Genomic DNA, 15311 nt, shown 5'->3' with positions numbered 1-15311 from the left:
AAAAAACAATAGAAACCATTACAGAATTTGTAATGGTTTTAATGGTTCTTATTGGAATTCTAATGGTTTTAATGGACACTGTAATGGTCTCTGTGGGTCTCTATTGGTAATTTGCTTTCTTCTATTGGTGGCGTGTATTGTCTATTGGATACCATTAAGGACCAATAGAACACCTTTAGAAACTTCTAGTGGTATCTACTGGACACCAGTAGAAACCATTATGACTCCAATAAATTTAGTGGTTTCTTTGGAAAACTGTAATGGTCTTAGTGGGTAGGCTACTGCTGAAAAAAAAAAGAACACACAAACAATAGAAACTATTACAAAATTTGTAATGGTTTTAATGGTTATAATGGGAATTATGTTGGTTGTAATGGTCACAGTAATGGTCCCTGTGGGTCTCTATTGGTAAATTGCTTTTTTCTATTGGTGGTATGTATTGTCTTGGATTGCCACCATACGTCATTTGGAAAGGTTATTTTTAATTCATTTAAAATTTTTTTTTTTTTTTTTTTTAAATCAACTCGACTCGTCATGGCCTTCAAAATTGACTTGAAAAGTTGGTCTTTGTTTTGTCTGTCGGATTTGGTCCAAATTTAGCCCAAAAATAGATGTGAAATAACAGTGAAATTCTGCGTGACTTCCACGTGCTGTAATGTGCGCGCCCGCAGAACTGGAGCGGAGGACGTCACCATGGAAACGAGGCGGCAGCCCAACCGTCAAGCAGCTGATCGCTGACACTCAATGTGGTTTCACTTTTTTTTTTAGGTAAGTTTAGTCTATTAAATTACACAAATAGTACATTAAAGTGTTCCTGACACTTTATTTCATGTAAATTATACGCTTTCGTTTAATATTTACTTTATAGAAATGGTTTAGCGTCGTCAGAAAAAGTCCGTTAGCATCTCAAAGGTAAGGCTAAATACAAGAGGTAACGATAGACATGAGCTCTTGTTTATTAAGTTTGGGCTTTTAATGTCATCTTGTGTCTAGATGAGCTTGCTCTCTCTCTCTCTCTCTCTCTCTCTCTCTCTCTCTCCATATATATCAATGGATGAATGGAAGTAACTTAACCGAATTAATTTAACCCTAAAAGTATCCACTGTTTAATCCTAAAATGTGCACTAACGTAACCGGATAACGTTACATCACTTACATAGAGCGTGAAAATGGACTGAAACCTTCAGGTTTTGATCTTTCATGGTAAACACATGAATAAAAACTTGTTCTGTGATTTCAGAAGTGCCAGAAAAAAACCTCTATGACGCAGGAGAAGTTCCTGATTTTAACATTTCTGAAGGGAGCTGCTGACAGAGAGGATGAAAACACACACATTTTGATGTCCACGCTGTAGGAGCATTACTAAATAAGTAAAACTAAAATATATATATTTATTGTAAATGATTATATAAATTATATATTCTGTGAATTATTATTTTTCTTTTCTGCATTTCACCTCTGCTATAGTATATGCCTTATACCTGGCATTGTATAATAAATATTGTTGTCTCTGTGACAGTGCTTATGTTCCTAGGTTCTTCCATGCTGATGGCTGTGCTCTAGAGTCATATCTCCTGTCGAAGAACATTTTTAGACATTATGAACCATGAATAGTAAGCAATTCGTCAAACATACACCATTCAAAAATGTAAGGGTCAGATTTGTCATGTATTTCAAAGACATATTTTATGTTCACCACTGCTGCATTTATTTGATTAAAATACAGTTAAATTGTGAAATTACCATTTTTTTAATAACTATTTTCTATTTAAGTTTGTTTTAATAAGTGATCAAAGCTGAATTTTCAGCATCAGTCTCCACTGTCACACAATCCTTCAGAAATCATGCTTTGTGAAAACAAGAATAAAATTGTACAACATATTTACATATAAAGCAGTTATTTGAAATTGTACTAATATTTCACAACATTACCATTTTTATTTATGATCAAATAAATGCAGTTTTCTTAGTGTACATGAGACTTATTTCAGAAACATAAAAAGATCTCTATCTCCAAGCTACACACTCTCACACCAAAGTGACTGTTAAAAATCATTTAAACTTTGTGTCAGTACATCATAAATAGGAAAAGGCATCAGATCACCGTCTGTGATTTATTGTTTCGTGCCGCATCCAGTGTAGAGAGCATCACTGATTATAAAAGGCTCTGTTGTATTTTGTTGTGCTGTCCAGTGACGACACAGTGTTAGAACTCTTGTTAAATATCATTACATATGATGTACAGTATTGTTCAAAATAATAGCAGTACAATGTGACTAACCAGAATAATCAAGGTTTTTAGTATATTTTTTATTGCTACGTGGCAAACAAGTTACCAGTAGGTTCAGTAGATTGTCAGAAAACAAACAAGACCCAGCATTCATGATATGCACGCTCTTAAGGCTGTGCAATTGGGCAATTAGTTGAATTAGTTGAAAGGGGTGTGTTCAAAAAAATAGCAGTGTCTACCTTTGACTGTACAAACTCAAAACTATTTTGTACAAACATTTTTTTTTTCTGGGATTTAGCAATCCTGTGAATCACTAAACTAATATTTAGTTGTATGACCACAGTTTTTTAAAACTGCTTGACATCTGTGTGGCATGGAGTCAACCAACTTGTGGCACCTCTCAGCTGTTATTCCACTCCATGATTCTTTAACAACATTCCACAATTCATTCACATTTCTTGGTTTTGCTTCAGAAACAGCATTTTTGATATCACCCCACAAGTTCTCAATTGGATTAAGGTCTGGAGATTGGGCTGGCCACTCCATAACATTAATTTTGTTGGTTTGGAACCAAGACTTTGCCCGTTTACTAGTGTGTTTTGGGTCATTGTCTTGTTGAAACAACCATTTCAAGGGCATGTCCTCTTCAGCATAGGGCAACATGACCTCTTCAAGTATTTTAACATATGCAAACTGATCCATGATCCCTGGTATGCGATAAATAGGCCCAACACCATAGTAGGAGAAACATGCCCATATCATGATGCTTGCACCTCCATGCTTCACTGTCTTCACTGTGTACTGTGGCTTGAATTCAGAGTTTGGGGGTCGTCTCACAAACTGCCTGTGGCCCTTGGACCCAAAAAGAACAATTTTACTCTCATCAGTCCACAAAATGTTCCTCCATTTCTCTTTAGGCCAGTTGATGTGTTCTTTGGCAAATTGTAACCTCTTCTGCACATGCCTTTTTTTTAACAGAGGGACTTTGCGGGGGATTCTTGAAAATAGATTAGCTTCACACAGACGTCTTCTAACTGTCACAGTACTTACAGGTAACTCCAGACTGTCTTTGATCATCCTGGAGGTGATCATTGGCTGAGCCTTTGCCATTCTGGTTATTCTTCTATCCATTTTGATGGTTGTCTTCCGTTTTCTTCCACGTCTCTCTGGTTTTGCTCTCCATTTTAAGGCATTGGAGATCATTTTAGCTGAACAGCCTATCATTTTTTGCACCTCTTTATAGGTTTTCCCCTCTCTAATCAACTTTTTAATCAAAGTACGCTGTTCTTCTGAACAATGTCTTGAACGACCCATTTTCCTCAGCTTTCAAATGCATGTTCAACAAGTGTTGGCTTCATCCTTAAATAGGGGCCACCTGATTCACACCTGTTTCTTCACAAAATTGATGACCTCAGTGATTGAATGCCACACTGCTATTTTTTTGAACACACCCCTTTCAACTAATTCAACTAATTGCCCAATTGCACAGCCTTAAGAGCGTGCATATCATGAATGCTGGGTCTCATTTGTTTTCTGAGAATCTACTGAACCTACTGGTAACTTGTTTGCCACGTAGCAATAAAAAAATATACGAAAAACCTTGATTATTCTGGTTAGTCACATTGTACTGCTATTATTTTGAACAATACTGTATGTATGATGCCATTCAGCACTGATAGATCTTTTCTATTTCAGAGACTGAAAATCATTGATAAAGCACAAGGTTACTGTAACATATTTAAACAATATTAATAAGAATTAATAAAAATGCATCTGTGACTTAATATTGCTTCTTATTTTTCAGTGGAAAGTTCTCATTAAACACATAGCTTTCTTCTCATCTTTGTGCATTTTCAAACGTTGTGCATATTTCTGAATCATTTTTTTTTTTACTTCATAATATTGGTTGTCTTCTCTTGTTTCAGAGTTTAGCCCCAGTTAAGCAGACCTGAGCAGCCGATCAAGGATCAGCAGAAACTCTGCAGAACGGTGCTCCTCCAGCCCAGGACTGGACACCAGTGTTGTAAGTCATTCTGTCTCTTTATAGTGCATGTTCAGGACATATTGCAGGAGATCTCAACATTGTCTCTCAAGGTCCACTTACATGCAGAGTTTTGCTCCAACCTGCAGTGCACCTGAACACATTAATCGAGGTCTAACTATTAGTGTTGTCACAGTACCAATTTCAGTACCAAAGCAAAACACAAAAACATGCTAATTATTATTTTTTTAAATTATTATTATTAGCCGCACTTATGCTAACAATTAACTACTCTAATAACAGTGTTCATTTCAATCCGACATTCAAATTACAGTTATATATATATATATATATATATATATATATATATATATTGTAGGGGAATTTACAGTTAAAACCCAAGGACCAGATATGTCGCAATGAAGACCAGGACTCAGAGATGAGTTCAATTAATAATAATAATTTTACTTGAAGAAAATAGTTTGCAATTTCATCAGCAGAAGTCAGCTTCAACACTCTCGAAGGAGTTCACAGGCCGCCCCCAGTACAATACAAAATCAACCACAGTTATACCCTGACAGAGGATACTAATTGCGTCAATACATGAGTCAACAAAATTCTGATTGGTTCCAAAATCTAGATAAAACTCTCCAAAGACGTATATCTGATATGCTGGACACTGGCAGTTGATCGTTTGTCCTGGGACTGTCTGAGCTTCTCCCTGTACAGACAGATACTAACACACATACACAGAGAACTTATCTAAAATTCAAGGCTTTCTAGCACTGGCGAGTGTCTTATCATTACGGTTGGATACACACACATAATATGTGGACATTAATCTTGAGGAAAAGAAATACAGCACACATAAGGTTACACATTTCACTCTTGCTATAACTTGATTAATAGTCAAACAAGAAATCATGTAATAAAATAATTAATATCAGTATGAAGGATATGGCAACTCGGCATCCACTCCTTCAGTCCCCCGTTTTAGATCAATGTGAGGTCTAATACCCCACATCTGGTCTAATAAATGAGGTCAGCTGTAGTTGTGATGCATGCTAAGAATGCAGGCTGTTGGTCAACTTAAGCAGGTGCATATACTTAAGATCTCTGGTACTGGCTGACATTTCTAGTAATAACACATTATTTTGTACAAAATACTTCCCATAATCATTCTTATTTCCCATATACATTCATCTACTTACTTAATCCCACAATATCGCCACTTGCACTAGTCTTTCTTCACATAATGTCTTTTCCAGTGAATTTATTCTGTGTGTCCCTCTACCTGGAAAAGTGTCCTCCATCCATATATACTTTCATCAACATATCTTTGTAAATGCCTCTCTTCCTACTGCAGCTACTTCACACTTACCCTCTAAAACAAAACATTTATCTAACAGCCTTAAAACTAAATTTGCATATTCATTAACCAGATTTAACAAATCATTAAAGAAAACCGCATACACTATAACCAATTCATTTTTTTTTTTTAAAACCCTTAAGAAGGATATTTGCCTTATTTGTTTTCTTTTAGCATGTTTTATACAACTATGATGAATTTTAGTTAATTTGGTCATATCTTAAAATAAACTCATTACAATAAACGTATATATATTATTCTCTGGAAGCTGGGCTAAATGAATAACCACTGTTATTGCATTCCTGACATATGTCAGACCCTCAGTCACCTCACATATACCAAATACAGACATTGCTTATAACCTAAATCCCAGTAAAGATACCCTTATTTTATGAAAATCTATCATTTTCCCCATCAATGGTACAATTATAGAGATTGATTATCTATTTTACCCTTTCATTCCAAACTTGGTGTTAAAAACACAAAAATAAACAAACCAAAAATAAGTAAGATCAATATTGAGCCATCTTAAAAAAATAAAAATAAAAATAATCATAATCATAATCATTATTTCTTTGAAAACCTAGAGCAGTTCCTAGTTTATTACTTAATAGCCCTTTTAAGTTTTACTTTCACCACAAATCCATTTGCAGTCATCATAGTTCACATGCTGTTTAAACATACATTAACCATTAACCCAAACTTGTCATTGTTAACAACATTTGATCAAAATTACATTTTAAGTATCGAAGTGTCTAACTTCAAAAATACACCTAACCTATCCACTTATTGTCATGCATGTATTTTATACCAGGACATTACTGTTAACCATACTCATTGCCTTATCATTACCCTTTTTTTTTTTTCAAATGCAAATCTTGTCAATTTTCATACCATATTACTGTACTCAGACTATATTAATGACACATTCAGAAGCAAATCCTCAATACCTCGTATTAAGTCAATTTAGTTCTCACTGTTTTGTCAGTTAGAAATGCTTACAGGTCAGCTACGTGATCAATGTCTTTAAAACCCTCATTCATGTTTGTCATTTGGCAGTGATATTTATTTACTCAAAATTATTATAAACTGAAAAAAAAAGCACACAGATTTCCCAATACTATTACTAAATGAACAATACTATTACTTAGTTCTAAACGCCCAAATATTTATTAAAGAGACATCCTCAGTTTCTGTAAATCTGTATTGAAACAGTATACATGATCAAAAAGCCCTGTCAGTGTTCACAATATTAATTTGATTTGACCTGACAGGTGTTCATAAGCAGCTCCATAGAGCCTATTACAATTGTTTTGTTCAAACTAAATTTATTATTATTATTATTTTTTTTTTTGCTGTGCTATTTCAATTAATTCAAACCTCTTGTTATGGATTTGCTCCATTAAGGGGCTATCCACACGTTTTTGTTCAACTTATCTCTGTTCTACATAAACCACTACATAAAGCTTTTGCACTATATTACACAAGCAGGATTCACTCCTTTGTTTTCCCACCAGGCTTCTTTATGTGAGGGTGCTCTCTGGATAATTTGGTTAGTGACGTAGCCAATCTGTCACTGTTTTTCTGCCGTCAAGTCTAAAATATTTACCTTCGCCATTCAAACAACAAAGTGTTAACTTGTTAAAATTTAGACCCTCATTTAAATTTAGGCATGGATTTTAAACCCATTTTGGACGGCAAACTTAAATTTCACAAATCCAATCATATAAACACTCTTTAACATATTAATCCAGAGAGTGATTTAAATTAGCGTTATAAAAGACCAAATAAGTAATTATTACCAGTAGCAGACAGAGCTGGATAACCAATCCTCTTAAAGCTCGTCCCATGTTCAGCATTGTCTTTTCATTAGTTTCACTCAGAATTACCGACTTCTGTAAAGTAATTTCACTTAACACATCTGTAATGATAAAACACTCATTCCAGAGGTTAGTAACTCAATTGAAACAAAACAGGAACAGAATTGTCCCCCAAAAATTTATAGTAGCCATCCTTGTGCATGCACTTAACACATTAATATTTTAACAGCTCATATTTAAGGTTTGCTTTTGGAATTAAATCAGAAGGATTTAAACTTAAACATTGTCTGTGCATTTTACCTAGTTTGAACCTAGTCTCTTATCTAATCTCAAAGTTTGCCTGTTCATTAATGATTTTTATTTAGAGTAAAAATCAGCTGGGTTGTTTTGGTCTTAAAATTATTGCTCTGTTTTGGTTACTCTTTCTTAGCAGGCCAATAATAGAAGAAGAGCACTATCCCTGCCTCCACTCAAGCACTCTCTCTCTCTCTCTCTTACTGTGCAAAATATTATTTATTTATTTATTTTGACAATTTTTGCCAAACTTTAACTTAGACTATAATATAAAATTCATTACAACATATAACCCTAAATTATTCAAATAAGTTAAAAATGTCAAAGTTTCTAGATCTAAAATCTCAGTTTAAACTGTTTAAAATACATAATGCTAGGAACATTTCTTTAAAATTATTTTTACCTTACATGCTTAATTCCCTTAACCTTTGTTATCTAAACCATCTCTTGATTTAAGCAGAAGCAGTCTTCATTTTTAGCCACCACCATATCTTGTAATCATCTTATGCCATGCCTAATGACCTGCATGAGTAAAGACTATGATATAGACATATTAGTTCAATATCATTTTAGCCTCATAAGAAATTTTTGTCTCAAAATAATGGCTGTCATCACATGGTCTCAGATGGTTCTTGACAGCCCATTGCCATTAACTCTTTATAAATAAGCTCCTTGTCCTCAGGGTGTGATCCCCTGGCATAGTTGCATCAAGTTGTGGACGCTTGTCACACAATCAATCAAGGAATGCGGTTGCTGGTGATCAGGTCTGGAGGAGCTCACATTTTGAGGCAGATTGCTGTACTTCATACAGTTCCCCTCTTAATGATGCTCTAGGCCTATCAAGCATCCGCTCAACTCCACTACCATCTCACATAAAACACCTCCCTTCAGGGCAGGTGCCCAGTGGCGGTGACCCCCTGCCTTAGGTTGTCCCCTATTGGCCAGAAGAGGATCTTACCCGTCATTGAGAAATCACCTCATGCACACTGGTAACCACTCTTTCCCGTTGCAACATCCTCGACAGTCTTCTTCCAGAATCCAGTATTTCCTGCAGCTTAGGAAAGGTGCACTCAAGAACCATGAGAGCCATTGACAGCACCTACTTGTGTTAAAACATTGAAAAAGGTTAATCAAACTAATATTTAATCGCTAAACTCAATTGGATACCTCCAAACTATCATGCTGAGATTACTCAGTGAATTTATTTTTCACACCCGTCCATTCATTGTAATTTTCTATTGCTTCTGTAGCTGCAGCCATCAGGCCCTGTATGATGGTGGAGACTAAAAATAAGACAGATAAGTTACTGGTCATAGAACAAATAGCAATACAACTGTTTAACTATTCAAAATTATTACATCTATAGCTCAGGGTCTGTATTATGATTTTAAAGACCTCATGTCTCTTCAACAATTGCTCCTAAATTGTTATTCATTATTTTTATAATCTCTTATTTCTTACATGCATTGGGCAGTTGAACATTTAACTACCAATTGCCCTCTTAATGCATTAAATCTGAACTCTTTTTAGCATGTCCTTTAGCATCTCTGCCTATGATTTGACTGAAACACTCTGCTGTACTATAAATATCTTATCACTTAAACACAAGCTCAGATAACGGCATTTTAGCTTACTTTGAATGAGAGAGAGAGAGAACTCTGAGGGATTCAGGACTCGTAACAATGCATTTTCATTCATTTTTAACATAATTTCATCGTACTATCATTTTACTCTAGCCCAGTTTAAAACTTGTCAGAAATTATATGCATTTTAAAAATAAACATCTTTATATTTGTATTTTTACTTTATTTTCGCAACTCAAATGTTTCTCAAAGTTCTTTGCAGTCATTGTCATTACTTTTACATCAACTTGTATTTATTCATTCACTTAATTCTGGCCATGGCTTCTGAATTTCAACATTGGTTTTAAATCTGTCAGAGGTTATCTGACCCAGGTATATTACTTTGGGTCTTGCTAGCATGCTGTCTTCAAAGTTACTTTGAAACCCCCGTTTATGTTACTTGTTTACAACTTTATCATCTCATAAACAAAAAATAATTTTCTTTTCTCTTCTTTTTTTCTTTTTTTATGATGCTGCGTGACTACAATTTTGCAATCCAACAATAAAATTACTCTTTTGGCCAAACATTAGTAAATATAGAAATTACATTTTTTTTTTTTTACTCAGAACATGTCTCTGGTACTTTTAAAGCTTAAGCCAGAGTCATGGTGGGGGCCAGCATGAGATAAAACAACGGCTTCATTGTAGTCAAAGTAATTTTATCTTTTTTTAACAAAACATAAGCTTCTAAGTTTTTCCAAAATGCCACTGCCAATTTGTGTGCCTACAGTTTTTTTTTTTTCACTAACCCAGAATTCTGTTCAGTATTCCTTGTCAGGACTTTCAACAATTATATAGGAACTGGAACAGGTCTTATGATATCATTCTTTGTCATTTAAACCTTCTATGCACAGAGAATCAGATTAAATCATCACTCAGTTACTTCTGGGATTATTTTTAACAAATCGGCACATACATTTATAAATGTTTATTTCTCAGGTTCTTTCTAAGTTTAAAGCCAATCAAGTTTTTGTTTTAACATTACAATCAGAATTAAAGCTCAGACTGATCATTCTTTAAATGAATTCAGAGAATATATATATTTTTTAAAGTCAGAGCTTCAGAGCCAAACTGTTTACAGCATTTGCTCTCTTCTGTTTCATTATTTCTATCAGGGCTGACCAGGTTACCTAATTTGTCAGTCATATTTCTATCATAAACCAAAAACATATTGAGGCGGCGATCTTACCAACAGCACTTGACTTCTGCGTGATGAAATTGCAAAGTATATTCCAGAATTTCCATATACTGGTCCAATCCAATCAGGGTCATGAAAACTACATTTTAGCTCTTTTGGGGTTGTTCCTGAGGCATCCCAGATCAATCAATACTTTCCCTTTGCATATATCCCTATATTTTTATAGGTGCACATATGAATTAACACTATTTATTTTTAAACACTAATTTTGGATACTCTTTTCCCTAACCACTGACCTGGCCTATTTCTAAGCTCGGGGCGCCCCTGTCTGTAATGGTGGGTGATCGAGAGTTGGAAGAGCGAGATACGACTAGAACCCCCGTCTAGCGTCTTACATTCTTCTCGGGATTTCCCATACCCCTACTTTGGCTTCCCTGGCCGTAAATGCACTGCCCTTTATGGCCTCTCGTGCTTTTGGCTCTCTGTGCTTGACCCAGCACTGCCTATTTACGGCTCTATGTGTCCCTTGTCCCTCGGTGCTTGACCCAGCACTGCCCTTTACGGGTTCACATGCCTGTTAAGAATGCGTTTTTGTCCCCCCCTGGACTGTGCACACCTAGAAACAAATTTTTACGTCTCTCTCTAAGACCTATAGGTGTGCACCTGTTCCCTCTGTAACTGTACACATCTCTAAATATCTTATATCAAGACCTACCGATGTGTACTTGTACCCCTTATACTCACAAGGTTACTTATTTACAGGTATATTGTGACACCAATTTACCTACTCCACCCTGGAGCTGGTGTCTACCCCCTCACGTCTGAGTGAGTCTATCGTTCCTCCTTCTCTCGACCCCCTCCACTTACAGACAGTCCCTAACCAATACTATTAAATCTAAAATCTTTCCTACCTTGGTTTGATGATTGATCAGGGATGTCACCAAAGAACTATTGCCCGTCGATCCTCCACCATTAACTGTAGGGGAATTTACAGTTAAAACCCAAGGACCAGATATGTCGCAATGAAGACCAGGACTCAGAGATGAGTTCAATTAATAATAATAATTTTACTTGAAGAAAATAGTTTGCAATTTCATCAGCAGAAGTCAGCTTCAACACTCTCGAAGGAGTTCACAGGCCGCCCCCAGTACAATACAAAATCAACCACAGTTATACCCTGACAGAGGATACTAATTGCGTCAATACATGAGTCAACAAAATTCTGATTGGTTCCAAAACCTAGATAAAACTCTCCAAAGACGTATATCTGATATGCTGGACACTGGCAGTTGATCGTTTGTCCTGGGACTGTCTGAGCTTCTCCCTGTACAGACAGATACTAACACACATACACAGAGAACTTATCTAAAATTCAAGGCTTTCTAGCACTGGCGAGTGTCTTATCATTACGGTTGGATACACACACATAATATGTGGACATTAATCTTGAGGAAAAGAAATACAGCACACATAAGGTTACACATTTCACTCTTGCTATAACTTGATTAATAGTCAAACAAGAAATCATGTAATAAAATAATTAATATCAGTATGAAGGATATGGCAAATCGGCATCCACTCCTTCAATATATATATCCTGATAAATACAGGTGCTGGTCATATAATTAAAATATCATCAAAAAGTTGATTTCACTAATTCCATTCAAAAAGTGAAACTTGTATATTATATTCATTCATTACACACAGACTGATATATTCCAAATCTTTATTTCTTTTAATTTGGATGTTTATAACTGACAACTAAGGAAAATCCCAAATTCAGTATCCCAGAAAATTTGAATATTGTGAAAAGGTTCAATATTGAAGACCTGTTGCCACAATCTAATCAGCTAATTAACTCAAAACATCTGCAAAGCCTTTAAATGGTCTCTCAGTCTCGTTCTGTAGGCTACACAATCATGGGGAAGACTGCTGACTTGACCGTTGTCCAAAAGACGACCATTGACACTTTGCACAAGGAGGGCAAGACACAAAAGGTCATTGCAAAAGAGGCTGGCTGTTCACAGAGCTCTGTGTCCAAGCACATTAATAGAGAGGAGAAAGGAAGGAAAAGATGTAGTAGAAAATAAGTGTAGAAGCAATAGGGATAACTGCACCCTGGAGAGGATTGTGAAACAAAACCCATTCAAAAATGTGGGGGAGATTCACAAAGAGTGGACTGCAGCTGGAGTCAGTGCTTCAAGAACCACTACACACAGACGTATGCAAGACATGGGTTTCAGCTTCGCATTCCTTGTGTCAAGCCACTCTTGAACAACAGACAGAACCAGAAGTGTCTCGCTTCAAAAAGGACTGGACTCCTGCTGAGTAGTGATAAATCAGACCCAAGAATGCAGAAGAGCTGAAGGCCACTATCAGAGACACCTGGGCTCTCATAACACCTGAGCAGTGCCACAGACTGATCGACTCCATGCCACACCACACTGCTGCAGTCATTCAGGGGAAAGGAGCCTCAACTAAGTATTGAGTGCTGTACATGCTCATACTTTTCATGTTCATACTTTTCAGCAGGCCAAGATTTCTAAAAATCCTTTCTTTGTATTGGTCTTAAGTTATACTCTAATTTTCTAAGATAATGAATTTGGGATTTTCCTTAGTTGTCAGATATAAATAAATATATCAGTCTGTGTGTAATGAATGAATATAATATACAAGTTTCACTTTTTGAATTGAAATTATGATATTCTAATTATATGACAAGCACCTGTATACACAGAATGACTAATTGAACTGCTTTTATAGTTTTAATAATTAATTTATTTGTAATGAATAAAGGGATTTTACATTTGATTATTAGTTTTTCTTACTTGAATGCTTTTGTTCGGATGTAAAATAAAAAAGTGAATTATTATTAAGAAAAGAACTGCAGGAAAAGATGCAATGTTGCTCAGTGATTTTGGTTTGGAACCTTTAGAAAATAGAAAAGAGTTGACTTTGCCAACTCTTTCAACTTCAAACGGGTGTAGCTCAGTCTTTTTTTAATATATATATATACAGTTATACATCATTTTGAAAGACTTTTTAATGAGGAAAAAAAACCTCAACTGATTTTTGCTCATTGTGACTAACTTTGCCAGCACAGGTCACATATGCTACTTAATTTCCACTTGAGATTGGTCAGATTTAAAGTCTGAGATTAGTCCATCAGTTCTTGAATTTAAATTTTTGTTTATGTGTGTGCGTGTGTGTGTGTGTGTGTGTGTGTGTGTGTGTGTGTGTGTGTGTGTGCGTGTGTATGTGTGTGTGTGTTCAAAACAAGAGTGTCTGTCTCAGAAGCTGAAGAAAAAAGGCCACACCTTATAGGAAATAAACGCCTCCTAAGTGTATGGAAATACCTGGCTGAGGAGATCAGTGACATAAACCAGATAAAACTGTCAGTGGTAAGTGTGCTACAACCTCTTATCTAATATGACTCGAAGTGAATAGAGACTATGTACCATAAAAAGTAGATAATGTAATTATTCAAGCCTATTTGTGAAACTGGACCACAAAACCAGTTACAAGGGTAATTGTTTTTATTTAATTTTTTAGATTTTTATTTCAATAATAATACTAAATAAGTTTTCCATTGATGTATGGTTTGTTAGGAGGACAATATTTGTCTGAGATACAACTATTTGAAAATCTGGAATCTGATGGTGCTAAAAAATCTAAATATTGTGAAAAATATTTCAAATCCAGAGCAAAGCATTTTATTAATAAAAAATTAAGTTGATACATTTATGGTAGGGAATTTACAAAATATATTCATGGAACATTTTCTTTTTTTTAAATCCTAATGATTTTAGGCATGAAAGAAAAATCAATAACTTTTTTGAGACTGCCATATAAATATATGTATGGATAATCTCACATACTGGTAATGTGGTACATTGTCCTAATGAATTGTCCTTTTTTCTTTCTTTTTTTTTTTGCAGGTCTGAGACAGCTACAAGCCACAAAAACAGTTCATAGTTCCTGCATTTCTATAATGCATTAATGAATAACAATAATTAAAATAAAATGTAATGTCAAGGTTTTGTGTTAATTCCAGCTATGTTGAGTATTCTGTGAATAATTTTGATTTTAGGTGCATATTCTTAATTCTTTGCAAAACAACCTGAACTGTTTGCTATTGAAAGGTTGGTATGAAGTTTAAATAAATAAAAACATTATATTCTTGACAAAACCTGTGTACAGTTTGTATTAATAATTTAAATTATTTACTTATATTAATTAATGGCCTAATTACCAGCTATCAGTTAAACATTCAAATCAGAACCAATATAAAACTGCAACGAAAACTGTTAAATATATGCAAATAAAGACCAGTACAAACTTGCAATGGAACCATCAGAACCATTACAAAACCAACGGAAACCATTAAATTTGTTTTAATAAAGACCAATACAAACGTGTAATGGAACCATCAGAACCATTACAAAACCAACAGAAACCATTAAATTTGTTTTAATAAAGACCAATACAAACTTGTAATGGAACCATCAGAACCATTACAAAACCAACAGAAACCATTAAATTTGTTTTAATAAAGACCAATACAAACTTGTAATGGAACCATCAGAACCATTACAAAACCAACAGAAACCATTAAATTTGTTTTAATAAAGACCAATACAGACTTGTAATGGAACCATCAGAACCATTACAAAACCAACAGAAACCATTAAATTTGTTTTAATAAAGACCAATACAAACTTGTAATGGAACCATCAGAACCATTACAAAACCAACAGAAACCATTAAATTTGTTTTAATAAAGACCAATACAGACTTGTAATGGAACCATCAGAACCATTACAAAACCAACAGAAACCATTAAATTTGTTTTAATAA

At 34.9% G+C, this 15311-nt stretch overlaps 1 long non-coding RNA gene across 2 annotated transcripts; it reads left to right on the top strand.

Annotated features, from left to right (window-relative positions):
• Positions 1-502: 502 nt before the first annotated feature.
• Positions 503-14644, top strand: LOC113091271 (uncharacterized). Of its 2 annotated transcripts, XR_003287322.1 has the most exons (7): positions 503-768; positions 869-912; positions 1241-1370; positions 1520-1613; positions 4156-4253; positions 13735-13855; positions 14393-14644. It is a non-coding gene; the product is annotated as an uncharacterized LOC113091271 (long non-coding RNA). The 2 variants fall into 2 exon arrangements; XR_003287323.1 differs by lacking the exon at positions 869-912.
• Positions 14645-15311: the final 667 nt, after the last annotated feature.

Source organism: Carassius auratus, unplaced genomic scaffold, assembly GCF_003368295.1.
Source record: "Carassius auratus strain Wakin unplaced genomic scaffold, ASM336829v1 scaf_tig00214178, whole genome shotgun sequence".
NCBI classification, from domain to species: domain Eukaryota; kingdom Metazoa; phylum Chordata; class Actinopteri; order Cypriniformes; family Cyprinidae; genus Carassius; species Carassius auratus.
Note: the sequence above shows the minus strand (reverse complement) of the source record. Positions and strands in the feature narration are given on the sequence as shown.